At 42.2% G+C, this 23,548-nt stretch overlaps 1 protein-coding gene across 9 annotated transcripts in view; it reads left to right on the top strand.

The window, feature by feature from the left end:
• The window catches only part of MEF2C (myocyte enhancer factor 2C), a 504,569-nt gene that overhangs the window by 371,262 nt on the left and 109,759 nt on the right, over window positions 1-23,548 (top strand). The window lies entirely within an intron of this gene.

Genomic DNA, 23,548 nt, shown 5'->3' with positions numbered 1-23,548 from the left:
GTGGATTACAGCAAACAATCAATACAATTAGAGTGTACAATAGAATAACACATTAGCAAATAGAATAAAAAAGGAAAATGTGAAAGTAAAAAACAGACAAAATGTCTTCATCCTAAGAACCTCCTGCATGCAACTTAACTGGCTGAGAACTGGCCCAACAGATTTCCCCCCCTGCTGCTTTGGGCTTCAAGCTCATTTGTAACCAGAGCTTTGAACTGCCACAATAAACTTTCATTCACAGCCATCAGGGAAGTACTCCCTCTGTTTTCCCTTCCCAGCTTTCTTTAATTCTGTCATTGGAGCAACAGTCCTTGGCTATAAGATGTACAACCCTGCTTTCATGGAACCCAAATCTGATGACTAGCTGTAGCCATAAAATGATGACTATCAGGCTTATTTTCGAAAGAGAAGGGCGCCCATCTTTTGAAACAAATCGGGAGATGGGCGTCCTTCTCTCAGGGTCACCCAAATCAGCATAATCGAAAGCCGATTTTGGGCGTCCTTAACTGCTTCTCATTGCGGGGGCAGCCAAAGTTCCCGGGGGCGTGTCGGAGTCGCAGTGAAGGCGGGACTGGGGCATGCCTAACAGATGTGTGTCCTCGAGCGATAATGGAAAAAAGAAGGGCGTCGCTGACGAGCACTTGGGCGACTTTACTTGGTCCATTTTTTTCTTACGACCAAGTCTCAAAAAGGTGCCCGAACAGACCAGATGGCCACCGGAGGGAATCAGGAATATCCTCCCCTGACTCACCCAGTGGTGACTAACCCCCTCCCACCCTGAAAAAAACAACTTTAAAAACTTTTTTTCCCAGCCTCAAATATCATACTCGAGTCCATAGCAGCAGTATGCAGGTCTCTGGGGGGGGGGGGGGGGGGGGGGAGGTGTGTTTGTGTCAGCGGAGGCATAGCGAAGGCGTGGATATCCTTCTTTCAAACATTTTGGACATCCTGAACTGCCCTCCCAACAGGGATGGCCAGATTTCAAGGGAGTGGAGGAGTGGCTTAGTGGTTAGAGCACTGGTCTTGCAATCCAGAGGTGGCCGGTTCAAATCCCACTGCTGCTACTTGTGATCCAAAATCCAAATAAATAAATAAATAAAGGGGTGTCAGAGGCATAGCAAAGGCATGGACGTCCTTCTCACAGAAACATCCACATTTTGGACATCTTCAACTGCCCGTCGCAGGGACGGAGGCATAGTGAAGGTGCCCAACACTTGGACATCCTTCACCCATACTAAAAAAAAAAGACGTCCCTGACGAGCACTTGGACGTTTTCATCTGGACTTGTATTTTTTAAGGTTGTACACGACTATTATATACACACAGCTTGTCTGCGTTTATGAAGCCGTCTTTGGTATGCGCAGAGCAGCCACGCATAACGCCTGACTGCTCTGCACTGGCTTCCCCTCCTTAGGAAGGAAATCGTGTGCAAATGAGCTAACAGTGAGCAGCTCATTTGCATGCGATTTCCTTCATGCATGCTTGTTCATTTCCCAATCGTTAAGAGATCGGTAAGGGAAGGGCTTTTTCCGTTCAGTTAGTGCATCAGTTAGTCCACTGCCGTGCCCCCTAGGGTGCCCGGTTGGTGTCCTGGCATGTCAGGGGGAACAATGCACTATAAATGCTGGCTCCTCCCATGACCAAATGAGTTGGATTTGGTCGTTTTTGAGATGGGCGTCCTCGGTTTCCATTATCGCCGAAAACCGGGGATGACCATCTCTAAGGTCGACTATCTCTAAGGACGACCTAAATGTCAAGATTTGGGAGTCCTCGACCGTATTATCGCAATGAAAGATGGCCGCCCATCTTGTTTTGATAATTCGGGTTTCCCCGCCCCTTCGCGTACCAGCCTTTGCTGACCTCTAGAATGTACTACCTAAATTCCTGTGTCCACTCTGCTGAACACCTTTGGCTGAAATCCTGTGCCCATGATGACTTCATACATTTCAAATTCTTGCTGACCTCCTTCCAGTATTCTCTTTCACTTGCCAAACAGGACTTCTACATCCAGTTGACAAATTCTCTTGGCTCAAAACGTCTCTTTGTCAAACTGAAGTCTCTCCTTAAAATGCCTTCACCTCCAACTCCTCCTTCACTTTCTCCCCAGATTCTGGCTGAGTACTTTCATGATAAGGTGATTCACAAGATTAAACTTGTGAACCACCTTATCATGAAAGTACTCTGCCAGATTAAACTTCTCAACCAAGTCACCTCCACCTCTCCTTCCCTTAGTGTATTCTCTCAACCCTGACTCTTTTTCTTTCTTTTCTGAAATCACTGAAGAGGAAACTGCACATTTTCTTTCCTTCTTGAAACTACCTGCTCGTCTGATCCTATTCTCACCCATCTACTTAGCACTATCTCTCCTACTGTCATCCCTTTTATCTGTCTTATCCTCAATCTTTCACATTTTACTGCGACTGTTCCGGATGCCTTCAAACATGCCACAGTCACACCACTCCTCAAAAAAAAACTTCACTGGACCCTGCCTGTCCTTCCGACTATTGCCCCATCTCCCTCCTCCCTTTCCTATCCAAGATACTTGAACGTGCTGTTCACCGCCATTGTCTTGACTGTCTTTCATCTCAAGCTATTCTTGATCCACTTCAATCTGGCTTTCACCCTCTTCATTCAACTGAAACATCACTTACTAAAGTCTCAATGACCTGTTCCTGGCCAGATCCAAAGATTTCTATTCTATCCTCATCCTTCTCAATCTATCTGCTGCTTTTCACACTGTTGATCACTCCCTACTCCTTGATATTCTGTCTTTACTTGGATTTCAGGGCTCTGTTCTTTCTGGTTCTCTTCCATCGTACTTTTAGTGTATACTCTGGTGAATCCTCCTCCATGTCTATCAGTTGGTGTACCTCAGGGATCTGTCCTGGGACCTCTTCTTTTCTCCATCTATACTTTTTCCCTTGGTACTCTGAACTCATCTCATGGTTTTTGGTATCACCTTTATGCTGATGACTCCCAAATCTATCTCTCCATACCAGAAATTTCAACAGGAATCCAGTCCAAAGTATCAGCCTACCTGTCTGACATTGCTGCCTAGATGTGTCACCTCCATCTGAAACTAAACATGACCAAGACTGAGCTTCTTATCTTTCCCCCTAATCCAACTTCTACTCTTCCTGCATTCTCTATCTCTGTGGATTATACTGTCATCCTCCCTGTCTCATCATCTCGTAACCTTGGGGTCCTCGTCGACTCCTCTGTCCTTCTCTGCACATATTCAACAGACTGCTAAAACCTGATGTTTCTTTCTCTATAATATCAACAAAAGTCGCCATTTCCATTTGGAGCATACTACCAGAATCCTTATCCACACTCTTATCACCTCTCGCTTAGACTATTACAGCTTGATTTTCACAGGTCTCCCACTAAGCCATCTCTCTCCACTTCAATCTCTCCCACTAAGCCATCTCTCTCCACTTCAATCTGTTAAAAATTCTGGTGCATGACTTATATCCTGCCAGTGTTGCTATGCTCATATTAGCCCTCTCCTCAAGTCACTTCATTGGCTCCCTATCCATTTCCGCCTACAGTTCAAACTCCTCTTATTGACTTACAAGTGCATTCACTCTGCAGCTCCTCAGTACCTTTCCACTCTTATCTCTCCCAACACTCCTCCCCGGGAACTCGGTTCACTGGGTAAATCTCTCTTATCTGCACCCTTTTCCTCCACTGCTAACTCCAGACTCCATTCCTTTTATCTTGCTGCACCATACGCCTGACTTCCTGAGCCGGTAAGTCAAGCTCCATCTCTGGCCATTTTCAAATCTAGTCTAAAAGCCCACCTTTTTGATGCTACTTTTAACTCCTAACTCTTACTCACTTGTTCAGCACCCATGTTTTATCTTTCCCACCGTAGTAATTCCCTTATCCCTTATTTGTCCTGTTTGTCTCTAATTAGATTGTAGGCTCTGTCGAGCAGTGACTGTCTCTTCATGTCCAGTGTACAGCGCTGTGTATGTCTAGTAGCGCTATAAAAATGATAAGTAGTAATAGTAGTCTTTCCTATGATTATGAATGTAAGATTTAAGGCTTTATTTTCTCACTCTTTTCTATTTTTAGCTGTTCGATTATGGAATGATCTCCTGATGGAATTACGCTCAATACGCTGCTATTATTCTTTTCGCAAAGCTTTGACAATGTATTTGTTTAAGTCAAAGTAGGATATGGTGTTATATTTACTTTTTTATTTTGTAATTCCTGATGTGTGTATCAGCCTTTTTTTGACTATTATATTCTTGCCTTGAATCTCAGTTGAGAGAGCTGGTGGGTGATAAGTCTCCTATAACATAACATAATTTGCATGTGTAAATGGCGGCTGCATGCGCTAAGCGCCATTTGCATGCTTAACTTTATAGAATATTGCCTTCCACACACATAAGGGTACACTTGCACATGTAAATGATGGCCATTTGTATGCTGTACTATATAGAATACTACTTTTCCCACACATATATCAAATTACTGTAAATAAATAAATAAAATTAGGGTACATTTTTGCACATGTAAATGATGGCCACGTGCTTAATGCTATTCTATAATTTTAGTGTGCAAGTGGCTTAGCATGCAAATGCATGGGTGGGCATGGGTGTGGCATAGGCAGTACTACACGCTTAGGTTACAGGATACTGTAATTTAAGTACATAAATGTCCCTTTTAGGCATTCACATATGCCTGGAGAGTGACTGCTGAAATGTGGGTGCCCCATTTCCAACTTATGCTAGTATTCTATAAATTCAAGGCTGCATAAGAAATCCCCCTTTTTTTTTTTTTTTAAATAGAAGCCTTTGAGGAGAGCATGGACACATACCCGGGATTCTATATAAGGTGCCTGAATTTCCGCATGGAAATTGAAGCATATTCTATAACAATGCATATAACTTAATTGGTTAAGTAGCTAATCAGTACTGTTAATTGGATGTTAAGCAATTAGCAGTAATTGGCATTAATTGAGATTTACGTGCATACCTTGCTAAGTGTATTCTATAACATTGTGCACCTAAATTCTAAATAACATAGTTCAAAAGGGGGTGAAGGCAGGGCATGGGCATTTCTAAAATCTATGCACATTGTTATAGAATACACCCAATCTGTGCCTAATTTAGAAGTCGGGATTTACACCAAGTAAAATGTGGCCAAAATGGTTGCAACCAAATTTGGTCATGTAGAGAGCCGCTCGGCAAATTCTATATACCATGCGGAAATTTAAGCCTATTCTATAGTGTACTTTACAAAATACACCCAGGCATGTTTTTTTGCTGGTCAAATTTTTCAGGCACCATATATAGAAACTAGCCCATTATGTCACTGGGAATTATTAGATTCTTACTTGTTATGACTGTATGATTGTCTTTTTATGGCATTACAACTGTGCTCCTATGTTGATTAATTCTGTAAGGACTGATGGGTCTTCTGCATTTAATTTTTTTTTATGCAGTTTAACATTTTACAAATCAAGCATCATACTTCTCCAGAAATAGAGATAAGGAAGAAAAATCTATAAATCAATAATAAAGAAAAGTTAAACCTGATTACTCCCTATAGACCACTAATTGAAGACTCCAAGAGCTATTAGGGTGAATTTTAAGGAAATAAAATGAGGAGAAAGAAATAAGTGACTTCTGTCCTAGCTATAACCAATTATTAAGAGAGCATATTACACATCATTAGCATGAGGATCATCTCCACCCCATCCTGCAGCAACTCGCTTTGTAGCCAGAAAAGCTGATAAATGAGAAGAGATTAAAAAAAACAACACATGTTTTTGTAAGTTAAATCTAATGATATGTTTGCAAGGAAACTTGAGGGAAAGAAAGGTCTTTCAATTGGAGAACCTCTGGATATAACAAAAGAAATTGTTTTTGCTTCTTTTGGGTGTGTCTTGAAACATTGGGATAAACTCCACCTGTTTTTCAATAGAACACTTTGTGACAATTTTTAAAGTAGATTTTTAAAACCCAGTTCCTATCAGTAGGTAAAGCAAATGTCACCATAAGAGTAAAGGATTACATCTTTCTCTCTCTCTCTCTCTCTCTCTTTCCATTCAAGAATGGAATTATTTTCTAACTTCATTTTAGTTTGTTCACGGCTTTGCTATTCCTTCAAGAAAGGCAGTAAACCTGTTGCAATTTTGTTTAGCATAGACTTATTATGTGCAGTCCAAATTGTATAAGACTTTGGAAGCAAGCAGGAGGTTCCTGCCGAAATGCTGTATAGGTAGCCACTTATTTGTGGCATTTAATGAGAGTTTACTTGATTAGCACCGAGTGCAGTAAATGTTGAAGATTAACAGCTGTTTCTTTCTTCAAAGCTTAGGGCCAGTGGCGTAGCTAGGTGGGGCACCGGGGGAGCGGCCGCTCCCCCAAACTGAGTTCTGCCGGCACCTATTATTTTCTCGTTGCATTGCATAGAAAATGTGTGCCGGCGGAAGTCCGTTCTCGTGCCACTTTTTCTCCCCCCGCACCGTCAACCTGGCTCCACTTCTGCTTAGCCGTGCTAGAGGTTTTAGCATGCACTAAATGCTTTAGTTGCCCATATGTTCCTATGGGCAACTATGGGCCCTGTTTACTATGCCGCGCTAGTGTTTTTAGCGTGTGCTAATGCTAGAGACACCCATAGGAATATATGGGTGTCTCTAGCATTAGTGCGTGCTAAATTTTACGCATCTAGTTATAGAATATGGCCTCGTGCGCCTAAACCTACGCACAGGGATTTACACCAAGTTTTTGTTGGTATAAATGGACGCACATAGATTTAGGCACTGAAATATGAACTAAGCATATTCTATAATCGGCACCTAAATCTAAGCACCGATTATAGAATATGCTTGGCACTGATTTCAGCACTGATTTTTTTAGGCGCCATGTATAAAATCTCCTCCTTTAGGGCCCTGTTTACTAAGATGCGCTAAAGTTTTTAGCGCACGCTAAAATTAACACACGCTAAACGCTAGAGTCGCCCATACGTTCCTACGGCCGACTTAGTGTTTAGCACGTGCTAATCATTAGCGTACACTAAAAACACTAGCGTGCCCTTAGCGCGGCTTAGTAAACAGGGCCCCTACTTTCTTCAGAAGTGCCCATATTCATAGCAGCTCTTCTAGCAGGGAGTCTGCAATCGATGGTGGCCAGCATTTCGAAAAACTGCATCAAGGATTAGCAGAGCCTTTTCACTTGGAACACCTTCAAAAGAACAACAGATGTTAAAAAATCATATCTTAGTAAGAAACTACAACAGATGTCAGCACATACATTCTTTATTCGCTCTACTTGCATTTCTGCTTCATAAGGGCTGAGTTCTCAAAGATAGCATCTCCCAATGAGTAGTGTTATAACTGCTCACATTGATGAAAAGTATGCAGGGTTTTGAAAGTTAAGGTATACTTTGAATATTTTCTCAGAAAAACTACCTCTGTACATTTACAGCTGCTCACTTGTAGGAAATGTTTTTCGGAGTAAAGATATACCTAGCCATATGAAAATTTAAAAGTGTATAATTTAATACACCTCCAGGACCATCTCGTCCTTGAATGTGTAAATCTATGCAGAAAATGGCATCATGTACATACTTTTACCCATATAGAGGGAAAGCAATTTCTATAAGCCCAATTGCACAACTAAAGAATTTTTTGACCCAAGGTAATGGTCTTGATAGATGCCTTTCCTAGGATTTCTATTTCATTTTGCTTATTAATTTGCAAGACCAAATTTCCCAAGCCTCCTTTATTAAAGATTTGACTCCACCATTTAGAATAATTCTCAAACTCATTAGATTCATCATTGAGCTGGATAGTGTTTTGGTAATTTACAAAGAGGAATCAGTATTAAGGTAATTTAAATATTTTCTTCCCAGCTTCTAATAAAACTGAATTTGCCAACAGTTCAAATCTCTGAAACTTCTAAAAAAGAAAAAAAATTTAAACCCCCCCATTACCTGTTGGGAAAAAAATCATTGGGGTCCTTTTATTAAGGTGCGTTAAAAAATGGCCTGCGGTAGTGTAGATGCGTGTTTTGAGCGTACGCAGAATTATTTTTTAGTTCACCTACAAAAAATGCCTCTTTTTTTTTTTATTTTTGCCAAAAATGGACGTGCAGCAAAAGGAAAATTGCACGTCCATTTTGGGTCTGAGGCCTTATCGCAAGCCATTGACTTAGTGGTAAGGTCTCACGCGGTAACCAGGCGATAATGGTCTACACTCGTCAAATGTCACTTGACGTGCATAGCAGCCGCACTAGAAAATAAAAAATATTTTTTCAGACGCACATAGCGGACGCGTGCCAAAGTTGAAATTACCTCAAGGGCCGTGCGGTAACTGGGTGGTAACTCCAATTTGGCGTGCGTTGGATGGGACAACTTCCCTATGAAGAAAGACTAAGGAGGCTAGGGCTTTTCAGCTTGGAGAAGAGACGGCTGAGGGGAGACATGATAGAGGTATATAAAATAATGAGTGGAGTGGAACAGGTGGATGTGAAGCGTCTGTTCACGCTTTCCAAAAATACTAGGACTAGGGGGCATGCGATGAAACTACAGTGTAGTAAATTTAAAACAAATCGTAGAAAATTCTTCTTCACCCAACGCATAATTAAACTCTGGAATTCGTTGCCGGAGAACGTGGTGAAGGCAGTTAGCTTGGCAGAGCTTAAAAAGGGGTTAGACGGTTTCCTAAAGGACAAGTCCATAAACCGCTACTAAATGGACTTGGGAAAAATCCACAATTCCAGGAATAACATGTTTGTACATTTGGGAAGCTTGCCAGGTGCCCTTGGCCTGGATTGGCCGCTGTCGTGGACAGGATGCTGGCTCGATCGACCCTTGGTCTTTTCCCAGTGTGGCATTACTTATGTACTTATGTACGCGGCTTAGTAAAAGGGGCCCTAGATTACTAGTGGAAATGAACCCATTAAGACCAAGACCTCCTGTCTCTATATTCTATCAAAGATGGGTCTTCACATAAGATATATGCGTATTTACAGAATAGCGCATGGATGCGTTTCTGGCATGTACATCCTGAACAGTTACATGTGTAACTGGTATGCAAGTGTTAGAATTAACCCATAATGCTTGCTTACATTGACAAAACTACTGCTACTACTACTACTTATCATTTCTATGGTGCTACTAGATGTACGCAGCGCTTTACATTTGATCATGAAGAGACCGTCTGTACTCACAGAATTTACAATCTAATCAGGACAGACAAAGAGGACAAATAAGGGATAAGGGAATGACTTAAGGTGGGAATGATAAAACAGACATGGGTACAGAACAAGTGAATAGGAGTTAGGAGTTTAAAGCAGCTTCAAACAGGTGGGCTTTTAGACTAGATTTGAAGACGGCTAGAGATGGAACTTGATGTGGAGTACTCAGGTCTAAATCACGCCTGTGCCCCCAAAATATCTGATTTCCTACCGTGGGGCCTATTCAGCCCTGGATTAACCATTAAGCAAAATAAGCATGTGCTTAGGGCATCAAGGGAAGGGGGGGGGAGGGGGGGTACTGCAGAGATTTTTTCCCCTATCATGACCTTAACTCTCTCACTGCCATCTGTCATACCCATTAGCTAACATGAATGTCAGTGTTTTTGTAATCATTATATATGATGTTTTGTTTTGTACAATATTGATATTTCTCAGCACTTATTGAGTTTTAATGTCTTGTCAGTTAAGCAATGGAAGGACCAAGGGACACCATTTGCTGGGCTGTGCTTAGGGCATCAGTTACTTGTAATCCGGCCCTGTTGCTATTTACTTAAATGTGGAAAGGGTTTACACTTAATGCACGGTAATTGCCAAAATGTATCCACATTAACTGCAGAACCTCTGAGTTAGCTGTTGTGGATTCCCAATATTTTTCCATTCAGATAATGTAAAGAAGAAAAATGTAATGCGTGTTAACTGAATGGCAACACATGCAGTTAAATGCACCTATTCAGATGATATTAACTATGCTGGATTATCTGCCACAATAACCGTTAATGTGTGATAACTACCTCTTCCATTATTTGGCAGCCTGACTCCTAGCTTTAATACCATGAGACTGAAGGAGGAGCTCAGGCTATCATTTTGATTCAGAGAGTCGCCAGGAGCACCCAGGGGTCACTTCTAACTACACACTACCCACCAAGGGGACCCTGGTAGGTGTAAAAATGACTGGGAGATTCCTGAAAGGAGATCAGGTGGTAGGGGAATTGAGGAGGGGGGGTTGTTGAAAGGAATCAAGGGTGAGAAGTTTAGGGAGTATACTAAAATGGAATTGGAGAGTTGGAGAATCAGAATGGGTATGTTGAAAAGTGATCATTGTTGGGCTATTTTTGACTTAACACTAGTTTGGTTTTTAAAATATAGTGGCCTGACTTGAGGCTCTGTCTTTGCGTTTCTGTGGCCAGGAATGCGCAGCATTCCCAATTGCTGCAAGGCATAAGTAGGTTTACCACAAAATGCATTAACATGTAATACTGAGGTTACCAAAATTACAGGGCCAGCATTTGGGGGTGGCAAATAGGGCCATTTCCCTGGGCATCTATACTACAGGGGGGCCCCAAACCTGTCTCAAGCCGAAGAAGGCATAGGCTGAAGACCAGCTTTAGAGCCCCCTCCTCAGTTTCTGCCCTGGGCCCTAGAATGTCTAACACCAGCCCTGTCCAAAAGCACAACAACATGCTATTGTACCATGGGTTGGTTAATAGACCCCATAGTTTGGAAATAGTAAACATCTGAGTTCTTGTTTCAGCTGCTGTGATTGATATCTCTGTGTCATTGTATCTGTTTAATGGTCAGCAAAAGCAAGACTTTTATCTCCAACCCTGCTGATGGAAGGGCAGAGCTGCAGAGGTCAATGACCTCCACAAGTGGTTTCCCCCCCCCCCCCCCCCCCCCTGCTGTAAGGTCCCTTCAGATTTTAGAAGTGACAGAAATGTGGGGGAGAGCAGCAGAAGCCCTGTGCTGGGATTTATAGCTTTAAGGTTGGTGTGAATGGATGGGGAGCAGAGAACATCAGGGCACATGTGAGAGAATGTCTGATGGGTGATGTCAGAATTTAAGGCATGCAACAAACCAGGCACAGAGAATACTTCCCAGATTCTCTGTACATCTAGGCCAGCTACCTAAATGTAGTAGATATTTCGAGTAGTGTTTAAGAGCACTTTCATACGACAGCTCACATACACAGTTTATGCCCTGAAGTAGAAAGTCATGTTTGTTATTTCACAAGTTGAAACAAATCTGTTTGCTGTAATCCATTTTAAACCTAAGAACAGAAAGAAACCACAAAGGAAAAGATGCAGTTACTAATCTGTGATTTCTGATTCTGTAAATTTTTTATACTCTTCCCTTACGTCACTATGATAGATTAAAAAATGTTTTTCTTATTTCAGCAGGTATAATTACATCCAGCTAAATGCTGATTATTTGTATTTCTAATACTGTGGGTCTTTTTTTTTTTTTTTACAAACTCTAAAATGTTTGTAGGTCAGAGTACATGAACTGCATAGCCTAGAGCAGTGATCTACAATACAAGACCTGTCAGTGATGGCTCCGAGGAAGCCGAATAAGGCCTCTTTTGTAATAGTTCTGTTTTTATTATGTTTAAATATCTTTATTAGAGTGGATCAACCGTGGAACAACAGTATGAAAAGAAAACAAATGACAATAACAACACCAACCATAAGGAAACTAATCTGTTTTGTACACAACATTACAACAGGGTTTACCACTCCACATTTTAAGATAACAATCCCCTATTCCAAATTCACCCCATCCCCAAAGCAAACCAACCTTCTCCCCATCACCCCAAGATCCATTTATAGGTTCAAAAATCTACTTCAGGCTTTTGGAGGACTAGTAGACCATACGTTCTCCCTAACACGCTGGAAGTGATAGTTCTGTTTATTTATTTATTTTTGTGAAGACAGTATTCTGGCAGTCTGGCAAGAGAAAGCTGGGAACTCTCTTGCATGAACCTTTGTTCCCCTTGGGGGTCCTTTTAGATGGCACCCTCTCAGCTTTAGTGGCCCAGATATTCTGGGTTCACTCCTACCCCCAGATATCTGCACGGTAAGAACAGTTTTACTGCAGCTCCTTGCCGCATGCTTCTGTCATCCTCATTTTACCGCCCTACCTACCTGGGCTATGGCTAAAAGCCACACCACAACTCTTTTTAACGGGGCATGTCCTAGTGGCTCTGTGCTACTTTTAAATCACACTGCCAAGGGCCCCAGAGCATAAATGCAGAAGGAGATGCTGTGTCAGAATGTGCCTTTACTGCTGCCTAAACAGCTTCCCCTCCTGCTTAACCCAGTTGGTTCCAGCATGGCAAGAGTAGCACAGGAAATCCTTCACGCCTGCCTTTGCCAAGCACCCCCTTTCTGAGTACCCTCTACCAGAGCCAGGACTCAGGAACTCCCTCCATCACTATAGTGCTCACCTACAGGCTACTAAGACAAATTTTGGTTTTCTGTTCACAGTGTTTTTGTGTCTTCCCTGCAGGTTGTGTGGGGGGTTGTAAAATCTGTGAGAGGGAATGTTTGTCGCAAGATTTGTATATAAGTGAAGGGCGATTGGAGAGAGAGTTAAAGATACTGTTAGCTCAAGGTAGAGGAATTGTATGTGAGAAAGAGAGGGAGTGAGAGAGAGAGACTGGTGGTACAAGGTTGAGGTGGGGGGCTTTAGAGAGAGACTTGTGGCATGAGAATGGTGAGAAGGAGAGAAACAGACAGACAGGTGGCAAAAGATAGGGGGCTTGAAAGACAGAGATAGGTGGCACAAGAGGTGGCTAAGGGTCAGCACACCATTTTGAACCCAGAGCCAGATTGGGTGGGAGTGGAAGGGGATTACTTCTGCCTCATCCCACTAGGCTACCATAGATTACTTCCTACCCAGGGTCTGGTGGAGTAGGGTGGAGGGGGGGACAGGATCACCAGGATCAGAATGAGAAAGAGAATTGAAATGGAGAGGGGATTGGAACTGTGTGTGTGTGTGTGTGGGGGGGGGGGGGGGGGGGGTTCAGGAACAGAGTGGGGTTATCACCATACTGGGGTGGGGTTTATAGGGACATAACAGATACCCTTATGCAAGTCCCAGCCGATTGTCAGCCAAGACCCACCTAAGTATCTTTTGTGGGTCCCAGATGAATATTGGCCTTCACCCACATGTGCCAGCAGCCAGTACATACCTGGATAGACGCAGACATTCAATTCTGGTGCCCTGTCATGGGCTGACATTGAAAATCTAGGTCTGATGTAGTTGGCAGTGGTCAGCGCTTTAAAAAAAGACCCTTGCACCGCCTGCTGTATACTGACTGTAAAATTGTTGTATATATACAGACAAGGGCATTTCTTCTAAGCAGAATTCATGTTTGAATCTCTTTATTGAAATCTTTCAACAAAACCAATATCTCAACTGAATACTAAAAATGATATACCCAAAATATTGACCTGGTTAATGATAGCCTCCTATGAAAACGGTAGCGGAATTCAAGCATGCGTGGGATAAACATAAAGGAATCCTGTTCAGAAGGAGTGGATCCTCAGAAGCTTAGCCGAGATTGGGAGGCAGGGCTGGTGTTTGGGTGGTGGGGCTAGTTCTGGGCAAGACTTCTACGGTCTGTGTCCTGAAAATGGCAGATACAAATCAAGGTAAGGTATACACAAGAAGTAGCACATATGAGTTTATCTTGTTGGGCAGACTAGATGGACCGTGCATGTCTTTTTCTGCTGTCATCTACTATGTTACTCCCTCCCGAACACCTTCCCCACTTTAAACTTTACCATGTATCCAAATTCTTAAACAGATGGGAACCTCTCACTTCATGCCTCAAATCTCTAGGGGCCTAAGAAACATACTTCTCATATAAGATTGTATTGAGTCTAAAAATGGAGGCCAAATATTTAATACATCTTTACACGTGGGGTTATTTGGGTGCCTTATAAATTTTATTGCATGGAAAATTGGTTGTACATACATTAATCCACAAATTAACACTTCTACAATCGATTTACACTACAAAGTGTGTATCAGGAAAGTTATTAAAACTAGAGTGTGAAATCAACTAGAAAAACATCCAAAAATTAGAGGAAAAAGCCAAATAAACCAAAACTATTTTGGCATTGCACATTCATAGTATATATGGGGTTGATCTTCAGCGTGGTTTATGAGGATAGGAGAGGCTCTTGTCTGCTTAAACCATGCTGAGTGGGCTGGGAGCCAATATTCAGCGACACTTTACTGAGCAGTGCTGCTCTAACCACCACAGCACCAGGGCTAGGACCAGGGCAGTCCAGGAGTCAGAGCTGGGAGCTTTGTGGGCATGGATGATATTCCCTGCCGGTGCCTGAATAGTTAACTGGGCATATAGGACTACACAAAAGACAGTCCTGACTTCGTCCGTTTGGGTGTGGCACTGAAGATTGGCTATACCACATTCCCTGGATTCCAGGGGCAGCTCGACCATTAGGCCACCTGAGGCGGGGGCCTCAGGCGTCTGTCTTCAGGAGCGGCATCTCCTCATTCTTCGGGGAGCAGCATCTTCCCCCTTCCTTCCTCCACCCCGTTCACATTTACCTGTTTCGTCATGTTCCAAACATGGCAGTGACAGCGATTCCAATACGCTGCCTCTTCCCTTTACTGCTGCCGCCTCTCAGTGTAACTTCCTGTTTCGTCAGAGTCTCAGACAGTCGCAGTAAAGGGAAGAGGCGGGTGCTGGCGGCAGGGCAGCGTATAGAAATCATTGCCGGGTTTGGAACATGAAGAAAACAGGTAAATGCCGCAAACAGGCTGGAGGTAGGAAGGGGGCAGCATCTTGGCCCCTGGAGGGGGGGCTGGTATCTTGGCATGGGGGGCGGCATCTTAATTCCACCTCAGGTGACATCTCGCCTTGGGCCGGTGCTATGGCGCATGGGAGGGACATGGATGGTCAGTGGCATTCATTAAAGATGCGCACAGTATTATAGAATTCAGGGGATCTGTGCCTAATTTACATTTGAGGGTTTACACCAGGATTTAGTTGGTATAAATCCTCGGATGTGGATCTCGGTACTACACAATATTCTATATACAATGCCCAACTTGGAGTTCCGTTTATAGAACAGTGCTCAGCGCTCATTTTGTGCCCAAATTTGGGCATGTAGTCCTAAATGTCTGCAATGAAATCTATGATTCATCACTAAGGGGGTCTTTTACTAAGCCGGCCGTAAGCCCAACATGGGCTTACCGCTCGTTAAACTGGAAGTACCGCCGGGCTACCGCAGCAAATCGGTGGTAGTTCCCACCCTCAGCGCATGCCATTTCTGGTACTGCAAAAATATTTTAATTTTTGCAGCGCTGTTGTTTACCCGGCGGTAATCAGGCAGTGTGCTGCCCGGTTACTGCCGGGTTAGCTTGGGAGCCCTTACCGCCATCTCAATAGGTGACGGTAAGTGCTCCCCCCCCCCCCCCCCCCCGAAATGACCACGCAGCAAGTGCTTCACTTGCTGCACAGCCATTTCTTAAAAAAAAAAAAAACAGCCTTTTACCTGCTGTGGTAAAAGGGGGCCTCAGCGTGTATCAAAAACAAGCACTGAAGCCAGTTCAGGCCCCCTTATGCTGCAGCTTAGTAAAAGGACCCTTGTCTCATGCCAGCTTTTTATTTTATTTTATTTTTTTATTAATAAGACACTTACAAATCAAGGGCCCTGTTTACTAAGCTGCGCTGTAGGTGTACAAACGTTTTAGCACATTTTAAAAATTAGCACGCACTAATGCTAGAGATGACCATAGGAATATAATGAGTGTCTCTATTGTTAGCGCACGCTAAAAAGTTAACGCGCCTACAGCGTGGCTTAGTAAACAGGGCCCCAAGTAATCACACTTGAAAATTAGAAATACAGAAAAGTTCCATCGAGAAACACAAGAATAAAACTAATTCAAATTCTTAGTCCACAATATAATTTGAGGCGGGACTAACCCAGTAAAAAGTTGCAAAAGAAAAGAAAAAAAATAACCAAAAGGACAGAAAAGGTTAACAAGTTTCTACAGCCGGTACATGCTAAATATGGGAAATAACTCCCACCCTTTCCAACTCTCTTGCACACAAAAATTCTTGCAACTGTTTTGGATCAAAGAATACATAATTTTTGCAACAAAAAAGTTAAACAACATTTAACAGGAAATTTCAAACTAAAGGTGGCACCCAGAGTCTGGATTCTCAGCTTCAAGGCCTAGAATTCTTTCCTGCGCTTCTGTGTCACCTGCGATAAATCAGGAAATATACTAATAACAGATCATAAAAATTGCTCTTGCAAATGACGAAAGTAAAGACATAATATGTAATTCCTGTCATGTTCCAGAGCGTCGCCTGCTTCTTTATATGTTCTTATTTCTACTGGGACAAATGGAAAAAGCTTAGATCTTTGAAAGTATGAATTAGGATCTCAGGTTTGAAATGGCTTAAGCACTCTCAAATGTCAGTGTCAGTTCAGAGTTCATTATCTACTGCAAGGATGCCCTATAGTGAGATCTCTATATTAAAGAGTCAGTGTGTTGTCGTGTATTGAGCATTTAGGTCAGTAGGATGACCCAGGAAAAACTACTGTATTTAACTGCACAAAGAATCTAAGCTAAGAAATGATTTGTGTTGCCCTTCTCTCACTGGTGCTGCTAAGGATATCAGAGGTGGTAGCTTTGCATTCCCCTTTTAGAGTACATATAGAGGAACATCAGAACATAAGTGTTGCCATACTGACAAGCCCAGTATCCTCTTCCCAACAGTGGCCTATCCAGGTTACAAGTAGCTGGCAAGATCCCAGAACAGTAAAACAGATTTTATGCTGCTTGTCCTCAAAATAAGCAGTGGATTTTCCCAAGTCCATCTTAATAATGTTTTATGGATTTTTCTTTTAGGAAATTATCCAAACATTTTTTTAAACCCTGCTAAGCTGTTTTTGGGGTTTTTTTTTACCACATTCTCTGGCAATTAATTCCAGTTTAATTACATGTTGAGTGAAGAATTATTTTCTCTGATTTGTTCTAAATTTACTACTCAGTAGGTTCATTGCTTGCTCCCTAGTCCTGGTATTTTTGGAAAGAGTAAACAAACCCTTTCTACTCCATTCAGTATTTTATAGACCTTTATCATATCTCCCCTCAGCCATCTCTTCTCCATGCTGAAAAGCCCTAGCCACTTTAGCCTTTCCTCATAGGGAAATCATCCCATCCCCTTTATCCTTTTTGTCGCCTTTCTCTGTACCTTTTCTTTTTCCGCTATGCTAGTGTCATGGAAAGTGTGCATTGTGATGTCTAGACCGCATTCCATTGCACTTATGCATTCTCAGATACCTGTGGCCCCAACCTTTTGGTCAGGTAACAGAGAATATTTTTGTAGGAGGGACAAGGGGGAAAGGGTGAGAATGTTTGTTATGGGCCTCTTAACTTTGCCTCACATGTGCTGCTTTTGTAGGTGTAGAGGCTTCCTCAGTAGTTAAGAGTTACTCTGTTCAGTCCCTTCACCCTCCAGAAAAAAAAAAAACAAACCTCTTCTTACTTTTTCATTGTATGTGTGAAAAAATGAACTTTCCACATCTTGAGGTAAATCCGTTTGCAAAATGCTGGTTACTACTCACATCTGCAGTGAACAAAACTGGTTAAAAGAGTTAAGTGAGTGACTTCTGCCAATCAAAACACTGCGCTTTTATAGTCTGTAGAACCTTTTTGTGTTATGGAAACACACAACTAAAACAAATGGTTTCCAACATAATGAATGGCTTTGTGCCCTGTGAGTAGCAGTTCAGAGTGTGGTAAGTGTGGCTTGGAAGTCCAGGGTGTCCGGATCTTAAACGTGGACACTGCCATTGTACACAGGAAGGATGGCACCATCGAAATGACAGCCTAACAGGAGCCTCACACACATGGTGTCGCATATCCATTTCACAGTGCCTTGCCCATTTCACCACAAATTAGGGGGTGGCAGGAACACACAGCAGTGAAGTTCAAATTTAAGAGACTTAGATTCCTGTCCAAGAAGAAATAAAGAGTCATTGAGGCATCGACTTGTGGGCATAAAATACGGGATATGGGTGAAACCACCAGTACAGAACGGAACCTGACTTCTTTCCCCATAGGAAAACAGAGGCACTGCCAGCAGTTATGGCTGAGTTCTGCTCACCATCAAAAAAGACAGATCAGGTTTTCTACATGTTAGGTATTCAGAAACATCTGATGACAATCACAGTAATTTTGAATGTGTTTGTAGATGTAATGCAACAGCATTAAAGCAGTGGTGAAAATCATACTAAAGTAATTTACCAAGAAACTGTGTATTTGTGTGGTGTATTTGTGGTATCTGTTCTTGCATGCTTCTGTGTATGTTGTCTGCTTGGCTTGGTGATTTACACATTCAGAAGCTAAGGCCACCCAAGGCATTTAATATTTGCAGAAGCGCTTTCTTTTTTTTATTTCATTACCATTCATGTGGAGGAGTTGGACCTGGCAGATTTTTTATTTAGAAGAGCTTCTTGCAGCAATGAAGTGACGAGATAATGTGTACAGTCAGCAAGAGAATCAACAACTGGCTAAGAATAAATAGTTATAATTAGAATGAGTTTCATGAGATATGTCTGAATCTTCCCAGAATAAAAATGTACCTTTCCTTTTTTTTGTTTTCAATGAACTTTATTGAAAATCAGCAAATATACAATACTCAAAATTAGTATATCAGTAACCATCAATACCCAACCCCCAAACCCCTACTCTCTCTATCCCATCTCTTAATCCCCCAGACGGTTCTCCCTATACAAAGCCCAGTCCACAAGATTAGGGCAGGATTGAGATCCGAAGCATCTTTCTGCAAACCTCCTCAAGTAGATAAGGTAGATCTCCAGGTTCTGTATTTGTCCCAGAAAAATATATCTTTCCTGTTTGAAGATAAGCAGGAGTAATACAATCCCCCCCCCCCCCCCCCCAATACTCAAAATTATTTAACCAAGACACATCCACTGACTGGTCAAATAGAATATTTATCAGGTTATCTCCGCTGAATATTGTTGGTTAGCACCTAGCACATAACCAGCTATATCGTGCGAGTTATCTGGTTGGGTGCCTATATTCAGCCCCTAACCGGATAAGTTTAGTAGTCAAATAAGACCGTATAAATAGCTGTCCTGTCTTTAACCACTAAAACGTTAACCGGTTAGTTCTGAGTATTGACATAGCAGGTTAATAACACCCCAGATATTCAATGCCGTTCACTGGAAATGGCCCAGCACTGAAGATCCAGGTTTAACACAAAAGTGCTGCCCACCCCGGCTGAATATCGGGCCTACCAAGTCTTTGGTCTTAATTGTATGGGAGTAGCTTAACTCTGAGATAAAGTTGTAGAGCAATAATTCATGAAAGGATATAAAAAATAGACTCAGAGATCAAGCAGCATGAGCTGGTACAAGAAATCTATATCTGAGCTGCCTTCATTTTCTGTGGTTGACAGGAAAACCTCCAGAAAACTGTGACAAGCAATGTAGAAAAGCTGTAGAACAGTTCTAATAATAGTTCTAATAATATGTAGATGTGTAGACATGATATGTAGTTCTGTGGGCGAGAAGGTTGGGTTGTAGGATGATGCAATCTAGCCATTTCAATTACATCCACTCTTCCCCCCTTATCCTCTACTTGAAATCACACACAGGTTTTACATGGGTTGCTTTTCTGACACACTGCTGGGGATGGAAAAGAAAAGAAAGTGTTGAGCTGTCACTCATATTTATGCCTCAACTATTAATCGGGTCTGTAAAGAAATTGGTAGCTGCCACTGATTGTTCTTGTAAGTTTTCTCCCCCGAAGCTTGTTTTAAGAGAAACTTCCACTCAGCAAACTCAGAATGTCAGTTCAGCTGAATAGCTGCAGCTAGTTGTATGGTGCTAAAAAATGCAATTTCGAGTCATTTTCTCCAGAATGAGAAAGTCAACAGTAGGAAGTTTAGTGCCCCGAGGAATAACATGGTGATCATTTTTCTCAGGCCAGAGTTATGGCGTGGGCTGCAGGCACAAGGGATCCAGAACCCAGTTCTCAACCTGCTATAAATGTGGTGTGCTCTAGCCCAGTAAGGAAAGGGGAGACAGATTTCACTACAGTGATGACCAGTGCTGGCCATGAATGGTGCACTCCAGACACACTGCTGTGTCCCTTAAGAACATAAGAATAGCCATGTTGGGTCAGACCAATAGTCCATCTAGCTCAATATCTATCCTGCTTCCAGCAGTAGCCAATTCAGATCACAAGTACCTGACAGAATCCCAAGATTCATGTAGCAAGATTCATGTTACTGATCCCAGGGACAAGCAGTGACTTTCCTAATGTCTATCTCGATAGCAGAATAAGGACTTTCCTCCAGGAACTTGTCCAAACCTTTTTTAAACCCTTGGCTTCTCAAGAACTTCCCGAGCCTCCCAGGTGGCTCATTTGGGAAGGGGGGAAATCAGTTAAATTAAATACAGAAAAGACAAAAATTATATTCATTAATAATTCTTCTACCTTTAATGATACAAGTATTACAAAAAATCAAAAAGAATATCAATTTCCTTCAACATAAAAATTTGGAGTATATATTTAGATTCTAAATTTTCTTTACAACCACAAGTCAATATGTTGATTCAAAGGGCATTTTTACTTATCGCCACATTTGTAAATATTTTGAAATATTTAATTGTGCAGGCACTATTTTTAAGTCTTTTGGGTTACTGTAATGTAATATATCTGGGTTGCCTCTCTCAATTAATGGAAAAACTACAAACAGTTCAGAACACAGCTTTACGTTTGATTTAGTCGGTCAAAAAGTTTCATGGAATTTCAGCGTTTTGCCCCGGATTCTATATAGTGTGACTTGGTTGCACACACAAATCCAGTCATATGCTGCACATATCTACAGCTACAGCTCTTTCGTGACTAAGATGGTAGCGGACATACATAGGGGAGGTGGATAGACAAGACATAGGCAGGGCTGCCATAGAGTACATTGTCGTTCTTGTCCATTCTGCACTAAGGGGGTCTTTTACAAAGGTGCGCTAGCATTTTTAGCGCACACTAAAAATTAGTGTTCTAACCATGTAGACACCCATAATATTCCTATGGGTATTTACACGGTTAGTGCACACTAAGAATGCTAGTGCACCTTTGTAAAAGAGACCCTAAGGCTCTTGCACTATTGTAAGTGCCAGTGTGTAAATGTTAGCCCCCTCCCCCCCCCCCCCCCCCCCCCCCAATATTCAGCACTATTTAACTGGCCAGAAATGGCTCCTGGTCTTTGAATAGCAATTAACCAGCTATCCACGAATATTCAGCGGGAGATAGCCATTTATCTCCCGCTGAATATTCCCGTTCAGCGCTTACTACTACTACTTATCATTTCTATAGCGCTACTAGATGTATGCAGTGCTGTACACTTGAACATGAAGAGACAGTCCCTGCTTGACAGAGCTTACAATCTAATTAGGACAGACAAACAAGAGGTAAGGGAATATTAAAGTGAGGATGATAAAATAAGGGTTCTGAACAAGTGAATAAGGGTTAGGAGTTAAAAGCAGCATCAAAAGGTGGGTTTTTAGCTTAGATTTGAAGACGGCCAGAGATGGAGCTTGACGTACCGGCTCAGGAAGCCTATTCCAGGCATACGGTGCAGCAAGATAAAAGGAACGGAGTCTGGAGTTAGCTGCGGAGAAGGGTACAGATAAGAGAGATTTACCCAGTGAACGGAGTTCCCGCGGAGGAATGAGATGAGAGTGGAGAGGTACTGAGGAGCTGCAGAGTGAATGCACTTATAGGTCAATAAGAGGAGTTTGAACTGTATGCGGAAACGGATAGGAAGCCAGTGAAGTGACTTGAGGAGAGGGCTAATATGAGCATAATGACAGGGCCATATTGTACATATGGGGGGGGGGGGGAGATTCTATGTATGTCGCCTAAAAAGTCGGCACAGAAATCAATACTAAGCATATTCTATAAGCGGCACCTAGATTTAGGCGTGGTATGTAGAATATGCTTAGTTGATATTTCAGTGCCTAAAAGTATGCTCATCCATTTACACTAATGAAAACGTGGTATAAATCCTGGTGCGTAGACTTAGGCGCACTTGGCCATATACTATAATTACATTCGTAAATTTCAGAATGCCCACAAAATGCCTAATTCCCTGCCCATAACCACGCCTCTTTTTTCTTGAGTGCGTTAGAAGTTAGGTGCACGGCATTACAGAATATTCTTATCAACTTGTGCATGTAGATTCTAATTATTGCCAATTAGTGCTCATTATTGCTTGTTAAGAGCTGTTGTCAACGTTAAGCCAATTAAGTTACATGCATTGTTACAGAATACACTGATTTTGGCACAGATTTCTAGGCGCGCTATATAGAATCTGGGAGATGGTGACTAAAATCTAGGTGCGTCCGATTCACTAGCCTATTGGTATTCTGTAAACTTCGTCTACATTCATTTGCGGTTTATAGAATAATACATAGGACGGGTGGATGTGCCTAGATTTTGGTGCAGTCATTTACGCCAGTGAAAAGCTGGTGTAAATGCCTGCATCTAAATCTAGGCACATTCTCCTGAATTCTATAACCACACGCATAGATGTGATGGATGACCCTGACATGCCCACACTCCTCCCATGACTGCGCCCCCCACTTTTGGCTAGGTGTGTGGGAATTTATGCACACCACTTTTTAGAATATGCCTAAAAAAAGCCTGAACCCTGCTACACAACTAACTAAAGCTAGAATTGGGCTCAACACAACTCCTCCTTGCTACGATTCCCAAATATGTCTGTAACACAAGTATATTACTCTACCACAATACCACTTTGTATTTGTTCTTTACCGGCTTGGCGTACGCCTACGGTATTATGCAAGCCACATTGAGCCTGCAAATAGGTGGGAAAATGCAGGATACAATGTAATAAATAAATAAAAGAAGTGTGCATAAACTCCAGTTATGCTGAATTAGTGTTGATAATTGGTCATTATCAGCCAGTTACCAAGACTAATTGGCTTGTTAATTTAATAGTGCACGCAAATTGGCCATGCACGTAAATTTACACGCAGTACTGGGAGCGCCACATATAGATTCTGGGGATTTATGGCTAACCAGTTATATTGCATGACAAAACCAGCTATCTGCTGATATTAGGCGCATTGCCGACTAAGTTTGGTGGCCAAATAGGGCTGCTGAAATAGCAGGCCTATCTTTGGCCAGTTTAAACTTAAAAGGTCAGTGTTGAGTATTGGCTTGGCCAATTAAGTTTAAACCAGCCAAAAATAAACCAAATATTCAATGCTGGTCACCGGAAACAGCCCGGTATTGAATATCCGGCCTCACCGCCAATTGTGGAACTTAGCTGGGCTACCTCCTGCCGTCTGAATATCGGCCTCTAGGTACCTTGATAGCCAGTTACACTAGTATTCTATATGCAACCTAGGCATCTAAGTTCTATTATACAATAGGCTCCCACCATGTGCCCTGTGGGTGCCTAATTGGAAGCACCCAGTTATAGAATTGTCCCCATAGGTGAATCATAA

The sequence above is a fragment of the Microcaecilia unicolor genome, chromosome 2 (genome assembly GCF_901765095.1).
Source record: "Microcaecilia unicolor chromosome 2, aMicUni1.1, whole genome shotgun sequence".
In the NCBI taxonomy this organism is placed as follows: Eukaryota; Metazoa; Chordata; class Amphibia; order Gymnophiona; family Siphonopidae; genus Microcaecilia; species Microcaecilia unicolor.
This window is presented reverse-complemented; position numbering and strand designations above follow the sequence as displayed.